Here is a 19905-nt window from a genome sequence, read left to right as displayed (position 1 = left end):
TTTGTGACATAATAAAAAAATACATATTTGGTTTCTGCCTCCATTTCCTGGCACACAACTCCTAAAATCCTTGGGATCTCTGAAGTGATGAGTGTCTGATGAATATGGTAGTAAGAGGACTGATGGCTGGAGGGTCCTGGATAGCCTCAGGATGGGGGATAGTTGCCGGGAGAATCAACTGTGATTAAAGCGTTGGAAATTTTAGCCCCATTCCCTCTACCTCCAGGGAGAGAAGAGGGACTGAAAGGTGAATAGTTTACTACTGATCAATGATTTCACAATGAAGCCTCTTTAAATATACCTGCATAAAACCCCAAAAGGATGGCCTTCAAAGAATTTTCAGATTGCTGAACATGTGAAGGTGCTGGAAAGGTGGGCATGCCTAGAGAGGGCACAGAAACCTCATGCCAATTCCCATGTACTTTGCTCCATGTACCTCTTCATCTGGCTGTTCATCCACATCCTTTGTAATGTCCCTTAAAACAAAGTGGTAAGTTTAAGTAAGTACTTCCCTAAGTTTTGTGAGCCATTCTAGCAAAAGACCAAATATGAGAAGGAGGTCATAGGAACTCCCAATTTATAGCCAGCCTATCAGAAGTACTGGAAGTTTGCACTCAAAACTGGCAACTGAAGTGAGGTCAGACATATGTGACTAAGCCCTTAACCTGTGACATCTCATTCTAACTCCATTTAGATAGAGTCAGAATTAGTCGAATTGTAGAACACCTAGCTGGTGTTCATAGAAAACTGGAGAATTGCTTTATGGGAAAAACAGCCCCACATTTTTGTGACCAGAAGTGTTTTATGTGGAGTGTTGAGAGTATAGTGGAAGAAAATAGTTTGGTTTTTCCCCCTATTATATACTATTTTTTTAAAAGCTTCAATGAAACTGCTTGGTTTCTACAACAAACTACTAGAGACAGAGTAGTTTATAAAGAAATTTATTTCTCACATTTCTGGAGGCTGGGAAGTTCAAGATCAAGTCACTAGCAGATTCCATGTCCGGTGAGGGCCCATTCCCTGGTTCTCAGCCACATTCTTGCTGTAACCTTACATCACAGAAGGCACGATGATCCTCTCTCAGGCCTCTTCTATAAGGGCATAAATTCTGTTCAATCACCTCCCAAAATTCCCACCTCCTAATACCATCACCTTTGGGTTTAAAATTTCAACATATGAATTTGAGGGGGATACAGATATTCAGTCTATACCACTACTTAAGTTTTTGAACAGATAGAATGCACTTATAATGACTTTAAATGTTCTCTCTAATTCTAACATCTGTGTCACTTCTGGGTCAATTTCTATTGGGTGACTTTTCTCCTAATTATAGGTGGTGTTTCCTGCTTCTTTCATACCTAATAATTTTTGGCTGCAGACTTTGTGAATTTTATCTTGTTGGCAGCTGGATATTTTAATACTTGCATAGATATTCTTGAGCTTCGTTTTGGAATTCAATCGAGCTGCTTGAAAACAGGGCAAGGCACTTCTGTATTCTCCACCCAGTTCTCCATGAATCTGAGGTTTTCCAGTCTGGCTGGTGAAAATAGGTACTATTTTCAGTGTGAACACCATGCATTGTTACCACTTATCCTTTCAGATGGTTCTTTCCTTGGCCCTGGAGAGTTTCCTCATGTGCATGTGCTGATCGGTGCCTAGCTGAGCATTTGAGCATGATCCTCTGCAGAACTCCAGAGTTCTCTATCTCTGGGCATCTCTCTCCTCTCCAGTATTCTCTTTGGCAAACTCTGACTGCCTTTATCTCTCAAGGCTCAGAGATCCATCTATTTAATTCTTGGAGTCCATAGGGCTTGGCCTGGTTTTCTCTTCTCTGTGCCGTATCCTAGACGCTTTCTGAAGGCAGTCCATTGCAGCATTCATAGCATTTATTTTCCATTGTTCAGGGATCACGGTCCCTTACTGCTTGATGTCCAATGTCTTGAAATTGTTGCTTCCTATATTTTTCAATTTTTTGGCTATTTTAGATAGGATAAATCCAGTCACAATGAGGATAAATTGTCATAATAAGCAAAAGTCCATTTAAAAAACATAGTAATATATTTGGGTCCTACTGCATATCTTCATTTGGAAGCCCCACCACCTTCTCAGAATCAACATGGGCAAAACTAAATGCCCTATCTCCCTGTAGCCATCATCTCCGCCTTCTCCATCTGGAGTCTTTGCCTCAGTTAATGGCACCATCACCCACACAGCTGTCTAAGTTAGAGCCTGAGACTCATTTAGATTTTGCTTTCCCTCATTATTCACATCTAGTTTATTAACTAATCTAATCAATTCTAACTCATATACATCTCCCTAATCTTTCTGCTTTTCTCCATGTCAACAATCACTGCCCTAAGACTGTTACCATCTCTCTGGTGGCAGTTTGTACCGTGTAACAGTTGGTTTAGCTAAAACTACTTTCCCAGAATTATTTCCTAGTTGAAATTCAGGTTAGAGTTGGACAAAAGAATTTGAGTGATATTTGGGAGGTAGAAGAGAAGCCACAGCCATTACTTTCTGACGGCTCTTGTTGCTAGTTGTCGTGACATACAGATACCAGTGGATTCCAGCTCATCTTGCTCTCCCTCACTCTGTGTTCAGCTCTTCCCAATGGCCAGCCATGTCCATTAGCAGTAGCCCCAGTGCCACCACCAGATACTTGTCAGAGGACCTACAGAAGTGGTAGCTAAATTTCTTTGGAGTTTTTCTCTAGACACTTTGTACCTCCACTCTAGCAGCTGAATGTGCTTGGATTCTCAGGGCCCCCTGCAGTCTCAACTTGTCCACCTTGCCATGCTTTAGGAAGGTTGGATAGTGACTGCTCTTTGATCCTCCATCTTCCCTAACTCATCCTATAATTGTGCATGGTCTTAGTCCTATAACAATTCCTCATTCAATAATACTTAAGTGATTCTGCTTCCCTAATTGAATACTGACTGACACATCTCATTGGTATTTTTAAACGTTTTCACTGTGAAACATACAACAAAAGCACAAATAAGTGATCAGCTTTAAGCAGAAGAAGAAATAAATATACCTGTGTAATCTCACACCCATATCAAGAAATAGAACATTACTCATGGGTAGATGCAAATGAAATGCAAGGAATGTAGTAGGGAATGACTCTTCTCTAAGTATACATTTTTATACAGCCTCAACTGTTGAATCATTTTAATATTTTACATTTCCAAAAAATAAAATCAGTATGAGGAGATAAACCTAAAAATAAATATAAATAAAACCAATAAATCTAATGATATATTACATTGATACCATGCTTACAAAGAAAAAAAAACTCTCAGTGGTGTATATTCTAAGGAAAAAAGTCAGACATTGAAAAAAATAGATATTGAATTTTACTTAGTAAGTTGATTTGGTATAGCTTACAAAACCTGCATGTTGATATTTGGGGGTGCTAGTGTTCCATTTGTGGAAGATAGGAAATATAAACATGGGATGGAGGTGTTGCAGTCTTGTTGTCTGAGGTATTACTCAAGCTCTTGTCTAATGACCAAGAAAATTAAGGACCATGGACACCAAAGGTGAAGCTGGGGCAGAGGTTTAATAAGCAAAATAGGAAAGCTCTTCGCAATAGAAGGGGGACCTGAGAGGGTTGCCTTTTCTTCAGTTGAATACAGGGGCTTTCATTAAAACAAAAACAAAAACAAAAAAAACTTCGCCTATCTGTGTAGCTGTCTGTGTAACTGCCCTCACCTGTGCAGCTGCAGGCATGTCTCAGGCAAGCCTCCTTTCCATGCAAGTTTCCATGGATCCCCCTGTGTGCATGCTCATAGAAGAGGAGGAAACTTTTCCCTGGGAGCCCACCAATTATACAAAGAACAAAGGTGTTTCTATGTGGGGCCTTGCTCCCTTATCTGTGCAGCTGCAACTTGATTTTTCAGGCTGTTTCTCTGTTTAAAAGAATTATACTGAGGACTGGCCTTAACTGTCTGCTTACAGTTTTTTTCCTTTTTCCGTTCTCATTTCCCCACTCAGGACTGGAGACCCCGGCTACTGTTAGGAAGGTTGGGTGATGATCTTTCTAGCTAATTCCGGCAAAATAGTGGCATCGTGTGGGGGACTATAACAGTCAGGGCTCCTCCTGAGGTTAATTTAAGGGTCCCCAGAAGAATGGTGTGGCCATGTGTGGTTCCATTTGCATTACCATTTGAAGTACAATGGCCTGTAAGTGAGAAGAAACAGTTTGGGTTATTAGAGGACATGTATCAAAACAAAACAAGGTCGGGGTAAGGACAGCTCAAAAATCCCAAGGCTGTCAACACTCCCCAATAACTGGCGGCTATAGTTATGCCTGTTAAGAATTGGGTGCATGGGACTTGACTTGGTTAGGTTCCTTGGTCTTATTCTCCCAAACAAACAAACCTCTGAGTTATGGGCACCCTATCTATTCCCATCACCTGGCAGGATTTGCAGGATAATTGCTCAAAATTAAAATATCGATCCAGATTATTTATATTACCTATCCATTTTGTTTCTTCTGAGCTGCAGCCATAGATCACTGGTTGGTTTACAGGAATAAGCAAGCTGAATCTATAATGTAAACAAAAACTTAAAAACAACTGAGATTAGAATTAATTGACAAGTGTATATGTCTTGAAACATAATTTTTCTCTGTTCAGTCCTCATTTTTTTTCTAAAACAAATCATGATAAGACTTAATTGTTTGCAAAATAAACTTTAGTTTTATACTTGGCCTGATTATTTGTGTAAAGTGCAGCAAGGATACCAATCCTTCACAGATGCTTTTAAATTGGCCTTGATGGAACTCTGCTCCACAAAAAATCTAAGATGAGACCTTTTAAACCTGAGCCCACCCATGGGTTTGTACCCTTAAATATCTATGAGTTGGGTAAATTCCTCTCTTCTTGAGGTCCCAAGAATATGGGGCTCCTCGGTCTGTTAAGAAAGTGACATTCTTTACTCACCACAGGTTAGGAACCCTGTACAGGGACTATGTAGACAAGGTATGAGGTTAGTTTTTCCAAGGGGCTTTTATTGACTCTGCAAGTGAAGTTCGATTCCTTAAAGGGAAGCACACCATTCTGGTCAAAGCCTTGGTAAAATGACCAGTATCTCCAGCTGTGTCCTGTTGCAAAAGAAAATGGACTCTTATTGCATTGATGCAAATAAGTATATTGCCATAATTTAGGAATACTCACAAATAGTGTCCAAATTCTGGAGATGCCAGGCAGAGATAAACAAACATGCTTCAAATTTTGTTTACAAGAATATACCTTACTGAATCATTAAAGGCTGTAAATAGCTCAAGATAAGTTTTCTTGACTGAAAAACAAAACAAGGATCAGTAACATTTTAAGCAAAAAAGCTAAAAAGGTTACTTCAGTTTTCTGTTAGTTCAGTCCATTCTGTTAACTCTTGCTTTGCTTAATATTCATGAACATTTCAGGTCATCATGAGTCCTGCACATTTTTACTTTATTCCAATGTTAAAATCTCCACAATTATCAGATACTTGCATTTGAGAGCACCTGTCAAAGTCCTATAGCTGATTATACTATCTTTTGAAGAGGATCAAAACAAGACAACAATTGTCTGTGAAATAATGGAATGTCCAGGTTATTTACAGTTAAGAACATGATTGACAAAGAAATTTGGTTATTTCTGTGGTTTTCAATATCTTAACATAAAATCCTTAATTATAATTGGTAGCATATATTCAGACATTATAATTTTTTTTTTTTTTAAGATGGAGTCTTGCTCTGTCACCCAGGCTGGAGTGCAGTGGCACGATCTTGGCTCACTGCAAGCTTTGCCTCCCGGGTTCACGCCATTGTCCTGTCTCAGCCTCCCAAGTAGCTGGGACTACAGGTGCCTGCCACCACACCCAGCTAATTTTTTGTATTTTTAGTAGAGACGGGGTTTCACCATGGTCTTGATCTCCTGACCTTGTGATCCACCCGCTGTGGCCTCCCAAAGTGCTGGGATTATAGGCATGAGCCACTGTGCCCGCCCCAGACATTATAATTTTTAAAATCCCATATAATGTCGGAATATATTTTGACATTATTTACTAAAATATAACCTGAAGAATACTAAACATCATTTTGACAATCCCGGCTGCACACGGTGGCTCACACCTGTAATCCCAGCACTTTGGAAGGTTGAGGCAGCCAGATCACCTGAGGTCAGGAGTTCAAGACCAACTTGACCAACATGGAGAAACCCCATCTCTACTAAAAATACAAAATTAGCTGGGAGTGGTGGTGCATGCCTGTAATTCCAGCTACTCGGGAGGCTGAGGCAGGAGAATCACTTGAACCTGGGAGGCAGAGGTTGCAGTGAGCCAAGATCGTGCCATTGCACTCCAGCCTGGGCAACAAGAGTGAAACTGTGTCTCAAAAAAAAAAAAAAAAAAAAAAAGACAATTCCACTTACCCAAACATGTCAAATAATCCTGTTTACCTCCCTGTTGGGTGCTCTAGGGGCCCTCTGTAGCATCCAAAAGCTAGGGGTTAGAAAAGACAACCTTGAAACTGAGGTTTGATTTTGAGAAGCCAGTTAAATATGTTAGAAGTTCAAAGCACTTGACATTACAAAATACAATTCCAGATCACTATAAGCTATTTATTTTAGTCAACATGATGACTCTAATCTAAAACAACCCTTTAACCCTGGACAGAAATTTACATTTCCATGTCTTCTTATAATCTTTTACTAAAATACATTTTACTGTTTTTACATACCTTGCATGTAAATCTATTTTCAGTAGTCTCGATTACACGGTATAGTGGTAACTCTTAGCAATTTTTAACTTTAATGTAAAACCTGGTAAGTTGTTTTAATTATAAACTAGTCACAGATATAGTCTGACTCCTTCCAGCATAGTTAAGGGCATGGTAAATTCTATATGTACCCAGGGCTTATCAGTTGTGAAGCAGCCAAGTCAAATGGTTCTCAAAGACCAAAGGAACAGTTTACAACCTTAAAATGTTTAGCAAACCTAGGCCGGGCATGGTAGCTCATGCCTGTAATCCCAGCACTTTGGGAGGCCGAGGCAGGCAGATCACGAGGTCAGGAGATCAAGACCATCCTAGCTAACATGGTGAAACCCTGTCTCTACTAAAAATGCAAAAAATTAGGCAGGTGTGATGGTGGGCACCAGTAGTCCCAGCTACTCAGGAGGCTGAGGCAGGAGAACGGCATGAACCTGGGAGGCAGAGCTTGTAGTGAGCCGAGATCACGCCACTGCACTCCAGCCTTGGCGACAAGCGAGACTCCATCTCAAAAAAAAAAAAAAAAAAAAAAAAAAAAGCAAACCTAGTATCTGACCTGCATAATTTAGACCATATATTTACATCTGAAGACATTTGTATTACCTATAATCTTTAAGACTGGTCTTATTTCTTAAAGATTAAAGTGACATGAACTAAAGATATTATAGCTTTTATTTTTCCTTCAAAAATTATTTGATCTAAGTGCTTATTTTTTAAGCCAATTGATTGGAGCTTTTTAAATATAAACATTACACATATAATACATATGACTACACAGATAGACAGAAGATGCAGCAGTTATAAGGTTTTGTTTGTTTGTTTGTTTATCAATCTCCATATTGGATTACTAGCCTCAGGGTGGAGTCCTTTAAGAGCAAGTCTAGGAAAGCATGCAGTTTCTAGGGCCTAATAAACAGGCATACCTGGTATACAAAAACAGATTTTGAGAGGGATCTATTTACCTCCAATTCCTGGTGTTCCATGAGGACAATAGAGATTTCCCCCAAAATGGAATCTGTGGTGTCTCTTCTATTTTTCCAAGGAGTCCCAGGCCATTAGAAATTGTCCTAGGGCTTTTTATGCATGCATTAAGAGTAGCAAGACAAAATAGAGAAAAGTAATTTAGTCGACTGAGGAAAAAATAAAGAAGAAAAGAAAACCTTTCCAGAAAAACAAGATCCAAGAAGAAAAAAACACAAAGTCCTTTTTTTTTGACAGAAAGTCTTGCTCTCTCACCTAGGCTTGAGGGCAGTGGTGTGATCTTGGCTTAATACAATCTCCACTCCCAAGTTCAAGTGATTCTCCTGCCTCAGCATCCTGAGTAGCTGGGACTATAGGCACACGCTATCATGCCCAGCTAATTTTTTTTTTTTTTTTTTTTGGTATTTTTGGTAGAGACGAGGTTTTGTCATGTTGGCCAGGGTAATCTCAAACTCCTGGCCTCAAGCAATCCACCTGCCTTGGCCTCCCAATGTGTTGAGATTACAGACGTGAGCCACCATCCCCAGTCAAGGCTTTTAAAAATACACTTATAACTTGGATATCCATTTTTTTTTTGAGGGGGGGGCAGAGTCTCGCTCTGTCTCCTAGGCTGGAGTGCAGTGGTGTGAACTCAGCTCACTGCCAGCTCCACCTCCCGGGTTCATGTCATTCTCCTGCCTCAGCCTCCTGAGTAGCTGGAACTACAGGCTCCCGCCACTACACCCGGCTAATTTTTTGTATTTTTTTTTTTTTTTTAGCAAAGACAGAGTTTCACCATGTTAGCTAGGATGGTCTCATTCTCCCGACCTCATGATCTGCCCATCTCGGCCTCCCAAGGATATCCACTTTTAATTTAGCTGAGTACTCTTTAAGAACATCCTTTTTCATTAATTAAAACTTTGCAGAGAATACAAGCAGTGATCCTTATCATTCCTTTTACCAGTTTGCACAGGGAGAAAGAAGCCAAAAGTCCAACTGGTTAAAAAAAAAAAAAAAAAAAAAAACCCACAAAACTTTAACCTTTTGCTGGCATGTCTGGCCTCTGGATTTTTCAGAGGGAGTTTCTTTGAGGTCCTCCCTGGCTGCATAAGTTTGCACCACTACCTGTTCACAGGCATGTTCAGGTTCTCCAGTTTCCTCTGGGAGGAAAGTGGCTGGGTTCAGACAAGGACAGGTTTTTAACTGGAATCCCTCTAACAGCAGAGCCTGATATTTGGAGAGGCAATTATCTGATAGCCAGAGACTTCCCTTAGAAGACAGCAGTTCTACCACATTATGTGGGGTATATACACTTATTCCCAGTGGTTAACTTGGTGACTTCTGGCACCAGCAAAGCCATCACAGCAACTGCTCAGAAGCAGGCTGGCCATCCTTTAGCCACCAAGTCTAGATCCTTGCTTAGGTAACCTACTGGCTGTTGAGCTGGACCTTGAGCCTGAGTCAAAACTTTCAGGGCCATTCCCTTCCTTTTTGATACATAGAGACTGAATGCCTTCCCTATCGGAAGACTATGGGCTGATGGTTTAACTAAGGTTTGTTTTAACTGGTTAAAGGCTTTTTTAGCCCCAAATTCCCAAGTCAGGTAGTGAGTCTAGCTGCTTGAGTTTCTTTTATGAGGTGATATTAAGGGTGAGCTATCTCACCATACCCAGGTATCCATAGTTTGCAAAATCCAGTAATGCCTAAGAATCCTCTCAGTTGTTTAAGAGTTTGGGGTACAAGAAAAGAGAAAATGGGCCTAATCTTTTCCTCACCTAGTGCTCTGGTCCCTTCTGATAAGACTAAACCTAGGTACTTTACTGAAGTCTGAGTCTTAGATGTTGAAACCCTATATGTCTTTTTAGCTAAGAAATTGAGGACAGCCCCAGTGCCTTCCTGAGACTTTCTTGGTTAGGGCACAGAGGAGAATGTTATTGACATACTGCAACTCTTCAACTTGAGGGTCAGAAAAATCAGAGATCTTTGGACAGGGCCTGTTTCTGCAACTTCCTTGTGATATCAGGGGCTGCCTGAGTAATAAATATGTTATTTAAGATTGGGTGTCCTTCAATTGAATTGGGAGACAGGGAGGTGTGTTTCACTAATGCTTCTCTCAGCCTTTCCAGAGAGGCTGGGTGATTTTCATCCAGTTTTTGATCTATTGTGGAAAGCTTGAAGTAGTTAATAGGTTTGGCTCCAGTCCTTTGCAAGCCTTCCAATATACACATTTGAAAGAACTTCCCTCTCCATCTCTGATGCTATTATCATGGTCCCATTTAGGGTCCTCCAAGGGCATTACTACTCTCCCAATTGATTAAGGCTCTTCCCCTTCCCTGGCACTGTATGAGACAGAAAGTTTATCCCCAGATTTCTCTGTCGCTTGCAGGGCTTCCTGTTTCACAAGAGCAGTTAGGGTTTTATTTAAGATTAATATAACATCCTTCCAGGAGAGTTTAAATATTTGGGTTAAATCCTAGAAGACCTCTATATATGAGTGAATTTGGGGCTTTCCCAGAACGAACTTCAAGGTCTGAGGGTTAGAGGAGATCCAGGCTGCACTCAAGTAGAGTGAAGGCTTGAAGATCTAGAAAGGGAGGGGGAAAAGGTGTCCCTTAGTCTTCTCCCTCCTATTAGAGTGACCCAGGATAGAGAGAAAGATAGGAATGGTGTCCCCCTTCTCTTTCCTTTCGTCTCCTCTGGGTCCCAGCAACCATCATAGGAGCTGCCCACGGATGCAAGCATGACCTTCACCCATGGATCTGTAAGAGCTAGTCAGCAGGAGTAGTCATGCTTACCTACTTGATGCCTTAGCTCTCTGTCTCTGGGTTTCCCAAGCCTACTCGACTCAAAAGGCTTCCAAGGTACCCCATGGACCCAGGAGAGATTGTGCAGTAACTGGATTTGAACAAGACCCTTTAATGGAGGGGGTGTCCTGACTCTATACCTGGCTTCTCTTACTATGGCTCTAATGAAGCACTGAATTCCCAGAGAGTGGAACCAATGGATTTCTAAGCATAAAATCCCTTTTTTGTTTCAATGCCAATGTAGTTGGATGTATAACAGGTGCCTCAAAAGAACATAAGGATTACATGGCTGTCATCCCTTCTATGGGGACAGTACTAAGCTAGAATTTGTCTCTTTAGGGTGGTTTCCTCCCAACTATTGAAAGTGCAGTTTACCTGCCTATAAATAGGGCATGGGGTCTGACTACTGATAGAGAGATGTAGGAGGGAAAGGATTTGGGGAACTAGAGGTTTGGGACAAAGGGCCGATAAAGCCCCCATGAAGAAAAATTCCATTTCACTAGGTGGTGTAGCAGGGACTGAAATGTTTGGTAAAAACTTTGACTCCAAATTCTTTCCAGGTAGAGGTTAGAGAGGTATGAGGCTTGGTAGGCTGTCCCCACAATATGCCTACTGGCAGGAAAAAATTTGATTTGTCTCATGGAGGAACTTTTTGAATTCATTGGGCAGTATTGAGTTCTTCCATGGAGGAAAAAGAAAACAACCCAAATGGAGAAAAGGGTATTCACTTAGGGTGAAATATCCCCCTATACAGTGCCATGAATGACTACCACTGGGGGACAAAAAGGCCCTTACTAGGTGAAAGTTTAGACTGAAATCTTGAAATCACCCCATCCCAAGAAAATCACAGAAGCAGCAATTATTTGAGTTACACTCCTGGCTACTAAGACATTTGCTAACTTTACCCAACAAGATTATCTCCCCAGGCTATAAAAACTCCTTTAACATAGCATACAAAAAGGGGATAGGAGACATGACAGCCACAAAAAAGAAAGGAAGACAATGTGATAAGAAAATCTGGAAGTCCTGGTGCCAACACCCTGATGGCTTGCTGAGGACTGGAGTTAGTCCAGGGGACTTCAGGTAACACTGGGGTGTAGCTTTGGCCAGAAACCTTCGGTTGCCCCAGGACCTCCTTCCAGTCCCACGCAATGGCTAGGCTCTCCGTGAAAGAAAACTCGATTGGAACAGAGCCAACATTCCCACCACCTGAGGGTGATCGGGGATTGACAAAGTCCTCTCCAACATGCCTGTCCCCTTAGTTCTGTAAGGCTGGCAGCCACACTATTCATCTTTAACTGGCTGACAGGGTTCCAGTGTTCTGTTTAATTTTTAAAAGCTGAGAATGAGAAGTCTCAGAAATGAAAGTAAAGAGTTGGAGGTCTGCTCCTACTCACCATTCCAATATATCCTTTCCAGGCCAACACAGCACAATGTTGCAGTGTTGTTGACTGAGGTATTACCTGAGCTCTTTGTTTCACAACCAAGAACATTAAGGAATGTGGACACCAAGGGTGAGGTTGGAGCAAAAGTTTAAAAAGCAAAAGAGGAAAGCTCTCCACAGCAGGGGGCCCAGAAGTGTTGCCATTTTTTCAGCTGAACACAAAGGCTTTCATAAGAAACTTTCCCTGTCTGTGTAGCTGTCTGTGTAACTGCCCTTATCTGTGCAGCTGCAGCATGTCTCAGGAAGCCTCCCCCGACATACAAGTTTCCAGGGAGCCCACCATTTGCATGTTCATAGAAGGGGAGGAAACCTTTTCTTGGGAGTCTGTTGATCACACAAAGAACAAAGGCATTTCTTTGTTGGGCTTTCCTCCCATATCTGTGCAGCTGCAGCTTAATTTTTATTTTATTTTATTTTTTTGAGACAGAATCTCCCTCTGTTGCCCAGGCTGGAGTGCAGTGGTGCAATCTCAGCTCACTGCAAGCTCCACCTCCTGGGTTCATGCCATTCTCCTGCCTCAGCCTCCTGAGTAGTTGGGACTACAGGTGCCCACCACCACACCTGGCTAATTTTTTGTATTTTTAGTAGAGACAGGGTTTCACCATGTTAGCCAGGATGGTCTCAATCTCCTGACCTTGTGATCCACCCACCTTGGCCTCCCAAAATGCTGGGGTTACAGGCATGAACCACTGTGCCTGGCCTGCATCTTGATTTTTCAGGCTGTTTCTCTGTTTGAAAAAATTCTACTGAGGACCTGCTTTAACCATCTGCTCAACTGGGTATTTTTCCTTTCTACTGTCTCAGAGGGAGGCAAGAAACTACCACAGTGTTGGACTGACATTGTAATTAGTGGTGTGAACACACACACACACACACAGTTTCCTAACTGCCTTCTGAAAGGGACCAGAAACAATCATTTAGTTGCAGTGAGCACTCCTAATGACCATACCTTGGAATTAAATTCCCTTAAAAGGAATCAGGAGACCAGGTGTGGTGGCTCATGCCTGTAATCCCAACACTTTGGGAGGCTGAGGCAGGTGGATCATGAGGTAAGGAGATCAAGACCATCCTGGCTAACATGGTGAAAACCCGTCTCTACTAAAAACATACATATACAAAAAAAAAAAACTAGCCAGGCATGGTGGCAGGCACCTGTAGTCCCAGCTACTCGGGAGGGTGAAGCATGAACCTGGGAGTTGGAGCTTGCAGTGAGCCGAGATCATGCCACTGCACTTCAGCCTGGGTGACAGAGAGAGACTGTCTCAAAAAAAAAAAAAGAAAAAAAGAAAGAAAGAAAAGAAAAAGAAAAAGAAACCGGGAACTCCTGAAGAAATGCCTGATTCTAGGGCTGGACAGGAAACCTAAAAGATAAACAATGGAACATCTTGTGCCAGAAGAAAGTGCTTAAAAACTGATGGAGATATGTCAGCAGAACACAGGAGCCAGCCTGCAGAGACTCACTCCTAGCTAAATTTAGGACAAGTTAAGCATTGCAACAAATAAAGATACGAATGTTTTATAGCTCATTAAAGAGTCTGTGAATCCATATTAATAAATTTCTTTTTTATTTAAGGTAAAGAGAGAAAGAAAAACTCTTCTTTACCAAAAACATTAACTAACAAATATAGATGGAATGATGGAAATATAAAACATCATTTTATAAACATCATTGTAGTAATTGATTTGGGTAACAATCATTATCAGATGCTAAATTTGTTAGTTGAAAATTGTTGGAAAACAGAATTTTTAAAAATATGTCAAACACCATTTAAGTTAAACAAACAAATTCAACTTCACCAGTCATAGGACAAACTGACTTCCTTGCCTCCTGAAGTGATGCACTGAGAAGAACACAACCCCACTTCCGTAGTAATTTTACCAAAATTCTGAACTTTATTTAAATACCGAGAAAACAATCAGACAAATCCTCAAATCTTCTCCAAAGAAACCAATACACTAATTTTAGCATATTTGGGGCCTCTTTTTGACTTTACATACTCTTATGTTTGTGAGATCCAGTCATGCTGCTGTATAGATATTGAATACAGGGACATTCTGCAAAACAGCTGGCTCAGACTCCTCAAAAATGTCAACATTGTGAAAGAAAACAGAAGTCTAGAGAACTAGTCTAGATTAAAGTGATCTTAAAACGCATGGCAACCATATACAAACAAAAACCTTGATTGGGTCCTGCATTGGAAATAAAAGACTATCAATGATATTATTGGGATAATTGAGAAATATAGAATGTGGATTGCATAACAGCTGATTGCATAATTTATAAGCTTTGTGAGTATATTGTGGTCACATAGGAGAATGGCTTTGTTCTTAGAAGATACATGTTGAAATATTGAGGGGTGCCAGGATTTCTACAACTAACTTTCAAATGATTCAGAAAAAAATATATGTATATCTATATGTACACACACACACACACACACACACACAAGTGTAAAGAAAGAGAAATAGCAAATGTAGCAAAATGTTAACAATTGGTGATCCTGGTAAAAAGTATAAGGATTTTCATTACACTATTTTTGTAACTTTTCTATAGGTTTAAGATTTTCAAAATAAAAATTAAAATTGTATTTTTATTTTTATTTATTTTTCCGAGACAGGGTCTTGTTCTGTTGCCTAGGCTAGAGTGCAGTGGCACAGTCACATCTCACTGCAGCCTTGACCTTCTAGCTCAAACAATCCTTCTGTCTCAGCCTCGTAAGTAGCTGACACTATAGGCACACATCACCATGCCTGGCTAGTTTTTAAAAATTTTATTGTAGAGATGAGGGCTCACCATCTTGCACAGGCTAGTCTCAAATTCCTGAGCTTCAGCTATCCTCCCATCTCAGCACCCCAAAGTGTAAGGATTACTGGTATAGGCGATTGTACCTGATCTAAAAATTATTTTTAAAACTAAAAACAAACAAAAAACCATTACCAGCACCCCAGAAACCACTCTTGTGCCTCCTCCCATTTATAATCTCTCTCTCCTAAAGTAACCACTGTTCTAACTTCTACCACTATTTTTGAATTTTATGTATATTTTTCCTAATATTATTTTTGTGATATCCAGCCATACTAATGTATGTAAGAATGGTTGACTCATTTTGTTTGCTGTATAATATTCTGCTGTACAAATGCATCATGATGTGTTCACCTATCATCCTGTTGAAGAGTGTTTGGGTTGTTGCCAACTTGTGGCTATTAGGAATATTAAGGCTATTCATAGCAGCTATGAATGTACTCATATGTGTCTTTGAGAAACACATGTACACCTTTCTATTAAATACATCCCTAGTAGTAGAATTGCTGGATCACAGATATGCAATTGTTCTGTTTTGGTAGTTAATAAAATACAATTTTCCAAAGTGGCTGTGTGTACCAATTTATTAGCCATTTGGATATGATTTTTCTATTCCAGTCTCATTTTTCTATATGGCTTTCTGTCATTTTTCTTATTGGCTTGTAGGTATTACCTTTATATTTGAATGTAAGTTTTTTCTTAATTATGTACACTTCAAATATCTTATTTTATTTTATTTATGTATTTATTTATTTATTTTTGAGACTGAGTCTCACTCTGTCACCCAGGCTGGAGTGCAGTGGCCCAATCTCGGCTCACTGCAACCTCCACCTCCCAGGTTCATGAGATTCTTCTGCATCAGCCTGCTGAGTAGCTGGGACTATAGGTGAGCAACACCACACCTGGCTAATTTTTTGTCTTTTTAGTAGAGGCAGGGTTTCACCATGTTGGCCAGGCTGGTCTCGAACTCCTGACTTTGTGATCTGCCTGCCTCGACCTCCCAAAGTGCTGGGATTACAGGCGTTAGCCACTGCACCCAGCCCAAATATTTTCTCTTTGACCTTTAGCTTTCTTAGTGGTGTCCTTTATTGACCAGAATTCTTAATTATAACAGTCTCATGAATCAATCTTTTCCTTTATGTTTAGTGCTTTTTATGTTCTCTTTAGTAAATCTTTACCTTTACACCAGGACGCAAGGATATTATTTTATGTTTTCTTCCAGAAGCATATTGTTTTATTTTTTATATTCAAGCTACAATCCATTATGAATTAATTTTGTTGTACAGAGTGAAAGTCTAAACCTTTTTTCTATACAGTTATCTAGCTAACTCTGCATCAGTGACTGGAAGAACCATTCCTTCTGCCCAAACTCTGCAGCACAAAACTTGTTATAAATCAGGTGCCCACATAGGTGTGGGTCTGTGTCTGGACCTTTTCTTCTGTTCCACTGATCTACGTATTTATACAAGCACCAATGCCACACCAATTGGCCTATGAAATGTCCATTAAAATTTTAGAATTAGCATGTCAATGTCCACAAAAAAATGTGATTTTGGTTGAAATCACTCTGAGTCTATAAAGAAGAGGGAACAACTGATATTGTTACCATACTTAGTCTATCATTCCACTAATTTAGTATATGCTATCATTTTTTAAATAAAATACCGTGTTCAATGACATTTTATAGTTTTCTGTGCAGAAATCTTGCACAACTTCACTTTCATTCCTCTGTAGTGGATTTTTATGTTGTAAATAGAATTGTTTAAAATTTTTCTAACTTTCATATTTCTGTCATACAGAAATAGGACTAATTTTTGTGGCTTCATCTTGTATACAATGACCTGCTATGTTCACTTATTAATTCTAATAGTTGATCTGTATATTATTTTGGATTTTCTGCATGCACAATATCATCTGTGAATAATGACAGTCTTATTTCTTCTATTCTTATCATTCATGCTTTTCATTCCCTTTTGAATATAAATCGTAACCCCAGGTATCAGTTCTCTTTTCCCACTCTCAAAGAAAACCTTTCCAGTATTTCCTCCTTGAGTGTGGCACTTACAATAGAAGTTTATAACACCCTTTATCAGACTAATAATGTTGCCTTCAATAATAGGCTGGGTAACGGCCCCAAAACATATCAGGTCCTAATCTCTGGAACCTCTAACTGTCACCTTACACAGATAAGGAGTCTTTGTAAATGTGATTAAGTTAAAGATCTTGAGATGGGGAGATTATTCTAGATTATTTGGATGGACCATAAATGCAATAAGTCAAGGGTATCTGTATAAAAGACAGGCAAGAGAGATTTACAGAGAAGAAGGCCACAGAGACCACATGGAGACCACAGAGGCTAAGGTTGAAGGGATGTGGTACAAGCCAAGAAATGCCAACAGCCACCAGAAGCTAAAAGAAGCAAAGAGTGGGCTTTCCCCTAGGGACTATGGTGGGAGTGCAGCCTGCTGACTCCTTGATTTAGGCCTGGTGAAACTCATTTTGGACTTCTGGCCTACAGAACCTGTAAAATAATAAATGTGTACTTTTAAGCCACCTAGTCTGGTTATTTGCCACAGCAGCCATAGGAAACTACAACTTCTATCCATATTATGCTAATAGTTTTTAATCACAAGTAGATGTTGAGTTTTTCAAATGCTGCTTATGCATTAAGATGATTGTGTGATTCTTCTCCATTATTCTGTTAATGTAATGAATCATATTGATTTTCAAATGTTAACCTTTAATTCCTGGAATAAATCTGATCAGTCATAATGCTTTATCCTTTTAAATATTGTTGGATCCATCTGTTAATATTTTGTTTAGGATATTTTTATCTAGTTCACAAGATAGATTTGCCCATAATTTTCTTCTCTTATCTTTATCAGGTTTTAATATCAATATAATATTGGCCTTATATAATATGTTAGGAAGTATGTCCTATGTTTCTAATTCCCTGAAAGGTTGGACATAAGATTAATATTAGTCCTTCCTTACATATTTAGAAGAATTTACCAGAGAAGCCATCTGAGAATCAAGTTTTCTTTCTGGGAAGGCTTTTAGTTAGAGAACTTATTTAAGATAAAAGTGAATTCAATTTTTCATTTCTTCTTGGTCAGTTTTAATAAATTATATTGTTAGGAATTTGAAAATTACATTTATTTTTTCAGATGTATTGGTATCAACTTGTTCATAAAATCCTTCTTTCATCTCTTTGTTGTCTCCAGGATCTGAAGTGTTCTTCCATTTTATTATTACTGATATTGGCTATATGTGCCCTGTTTTTTTCTCTCTTGATCAGTCTTGTTAATGACTTACCAATTTTGTTAGTCTTTTTCACTTATGAACATTGGCTTTGTTGATTCTATCTATAAATGTGTTGCTTCTGTTCTTATCTTCATTATTTATTTACTTTCTAATATTTGTTATTGATATATAATAGTTGTACATATTTTTGGGTACATGTGATATTTTGATACCTATATATAATGTATAATGATCAAACCTGGGTAATTTCACTATCCATCGCCTCAAAAACTTATCTTGGGACCATTATAATTCTTCTCTCAAAGCTATTTTGAAATCTATAATAATTATTGTTAATTATAGTTTCCCTATCGTACTATCAGACACTAGATCTTATTCTTTTGATCTATGTGTATTTTTATACTCCTTAACAAACTTCTCTTCAGCCTTCCCTTCCTTCATCCATCCCCAGCCTCTGGCCATCACCACCCTACTCTCTACCTCCATGAGATTCACTATTTTAGCTCCCACATATGAGTCAGAATATGCAATATTTGTCTTTCTATGCTGGCTTATTTCATTTAACATAAGGACCTCCAGTTCCATCCATCCTGCTGCAAATGATAGGATTTTATTCTTTTTTTTATGGCTGATTAATATTATGTTGTGTATATAGGCCACATTTTCTTTATCCATTCATATGTTAATAGCCACTTAGGTTGATTCTATAACTTGGCTATTGTGAATTTTGTTGCAATAAAGATAAGAATGCGGGTATCTCTTCGATATACTGATATCCCTGCTTTTGAATATATATACAGAAGTGGGATTGCTTGATCATATGATAGTTCAATTTATAAGTTTTAGAGGAATCTCTACACTGTTCTCCATAATGGCTATATGATTTCACACTCCTACCAACAGTGGATGAGGATTCCCCCTTCTCCACATCCTTGTCAGCATTTGTTTTGTTTTGTTTTGTTTTGTTTTGTTTTGTTTTATGAGACAGAGTCTCGCTCTGTGGCCAGGCTGGAGTGCAGTGGTGTGATCTCGGCTCACTACAACCTCCACCTGCCGGGTTCAGGCGATTCTCCTGCCTCAGCCTCCTGAGTAGCTGGGACTTCAGGCACGGGCCACCATGCCCAGCTAATTTTTGTATTTTTAGTAGTGACAGGATTTCACCATGTTGGCCAGGATGGTCTCGATCTCTTGACCTCGTGATCCGCCCACCTCAGCCTCCCAAAGTGCTGGGATTACAGGCGAGAACCACCGCACCCGGCCCTTTTGTCTTCTTTATCATAGCCATTTTAACTGCGGTGAGATATTTTATTGTGCTTTTGAATTGCATTTTCCTAATTATTAGTGACGTTGAGCAGCTTTTCATATACCTTTGGCCATTTGTACCATTTGTCTGTCTTCTTGTAAAAAATGTCTATTCAGGTCTTTTGCTTGATTTTTAGTTAGGTCATTTGGTTTTTTTGCTATTGAGTTGTTTAAGGTTCATATATATATATAGAGAGAGAGAGAGAGAGAGTCAGATTGGTAGTTTGAAAATACTTTTTCCTATTCTGTATGCTGTTTCTTCACTTCGTTGATTGTTTCCTTTGCTGCGCAGAAGCTTTTTAGCTTGATGTCATCCCATTTATTTTTCCTTTTGCTGCCCATGTTTTTGAGGTCTTCCCCAAAAACATCTTTGCCCATACCAACGTCTTTGTAGTGTTTCCCCGATGTTTGCTTACAGTGGTTTCATAGTTTTTGGTCTTACCTTTAAGAATTTAATCCATTTTGATTTGACGTTTGCACATGGTGAAAGGTGGGAATATAGTTTCATTCTTCTGCATACATATATACAGTTTTCCCAGCACCATGTATTAAAGAGACTGTCCTTTCCTCA

At 39.5% G+C, this 19905-nt stretch overlaps 1 long non-coding RNA gene across 2 annotated transcripts in view; it reads right to left on the bottom strand.

Moving 5' to 3' along the window:
- Nucleotides 1-889: 889 nt before the first annotated feature.
- Nucleotides 890-19905, bottom strand: part of LOC119621550 (uncharacterized) — a 41542-nt gene continuing 22526 nt past the window's right edge. For both annotated transcript variants that reach the window (XR_012090459.1, XR_012090460.1), the window contains exons 2-6: nucleotides 7720-7830; nucleotides 6420-6489; nucleotides 4950-5110; nucleotides 4484-4554; nucleotides 890-4186 (exon numbers count right to left, since the gene is read on the bottom strand). This is a non-coding gene — a long non-coding RNA (uncharacterized lncRNA). The remainder of the gene's footprint in view (nucleotides 4187-4483; nucleotides 4555-4949; nucleotides 5111-6419; nucleotides 6490-7719; nucleotides 7831-19905) is intronic.

Source organism: Chlorocebus sabaeus, chromosome 21 (genome assembly GCF_047675955.1).
Source record: "Chlorocebus sabaeus isolate Y175 chromosome 21, mChlSab1.0.hap1, whole genome shotgun sequence".
NCBI classification, from domain to species: Eukaryota; Metazoa; Chordata; class Mammalia; order Primates; family Cercopithecidae; genus Chlorocebus; species Chlorocebus sabaeus.
This window is presented reverse-complemented; position numbering and strand designations above follow the sequence as displayed.